Source organism: Merops nubicus, unplaced genomic scaffold (genome assembly GCF_000691845.1).
Source record: "Merops nubicus isolate BGI_N331 unplaced genomic scaffold, ASM69184v1 scaffold22183, whole genome shotgun sequence".
Taxonomy (NCBI): Eukaryota; Metazoa; Chordata; class Aves; order Coraciiformes; family Meropidae; genus Merops; species Merops nubicus.
In genome coordinates, this window is record NW_008598555.1 from 13,823 (window position 1) to 15,246 (window position 1,424).

Consider the following 1,424-nt stretch of genomic DNA (forward strand, 5'->3'; position numbering starts at 1 on the left):
AAAGAGTGTGCAGGGGAGAGGAGAAGGTGTGGATCCAGGCTGAAAAAAGGGAGTGGGACAGTGGAACAGGGAGAACGACGTGGGGCAGCAGGAGCTTATTTCCACACTGAGCTTTGAGTGCTTAAAGCTCCCTACACATAGAACCTGGGAGATCAGGCACACTGTTTGGCTGGGGTCACTCTGTACAGTGCAAAGAGGTCTGAAATTAGAGGCAGAAAGTCTGTGGAGAATCCTGTCTTTATCCCAATATTAATAGAGTGCCATCTTTTATTGCCCTCCTTTATTCCTCCTCTTCCCCTGTCTATAACACACCGTCCCGTTTCTCCAAATTTCACCTGCCTAAAATCTGTGGCCCCAGACTTCTCCCAAAGCTTCTATAATGCTTTCTTCTCCAGCCTGCAGGTGGACAAAAGCTGTGGCAGCTTCTGTAGGTAGCTTCTGGACTGGGCAGACAGTTCCTGCTTGACTGGTGTGGTTTCTCTCACTGGAGTCTGGCGTTGCAAGCACCTTTTTGCCACTTCCACTTTGAGAGCAGAGCTGATGCCCTTTCGTTTACAGAGGAGAACATGTTATACATTGTTTTTCAGACAGATTTTATTAATTTTGCTGCATTAACATGAAAACAGGAAGAAAATTCTGAGAAAAAGAACAAGAATTTAAAATAAAGCACAGCATTAGAAATAGCACAATTCAACAGGATTTGTATCACACTGGCCTAATTTATGCTTTAGTATTACAAAGGTGCTTTCACTTTAGTACAGCAAAAAGTATAAAAGAAAAGAAAATATTATTTCCAAGCAAGGAAATTTACTACAAGAATAGTTTTTAATCTTTTCTGTAGTCTATCTGTGGCTATTAACCTCACAACTTGTGGTCAGATTATAGCAACTGATAGGATAAAAGCTAACAACTAACAGAAGCAGTGTCTTTATGTTCTAAGGCTACAGGGGTAAGAATATTTGCACCTAGATTAAGGCATCTGATACCTAAATTTAGAGGCTGGCATTGCCAGGTTCCTTCTAGGCTTGGACAGGTAACCTTCCCCAGAGGCCATTTAAATCATCTCTGCTTCTGATTTGGACATCTTGGACATGGAGGGACCTGGGGGAGATTTGCTGTTAATTTAAGCATCTGAATCACATGCCTCATGTTAAGTAATGTGGAATCCCCTCGTGTCTTTAGGCTGCCTGGAGGTTGGGTGAAGCTGCCCCTCCAGATTTCCAGGAGCAAGGCCTTACACGTGTGAGTGGTGCCCTTGCAGAAGGATGGTTCACATGCAACAGGAGCACTCACCTGCACTTCCTTATGGTTTGAAACCAGATCTTCTCCACTCTGCCCCTCACACCTCTTCTTTGGTAACATCATGTCCCTAGAATATCACTTTCTTTTGCAGGGAAACTCCCAATAATGGCATAAATATATGG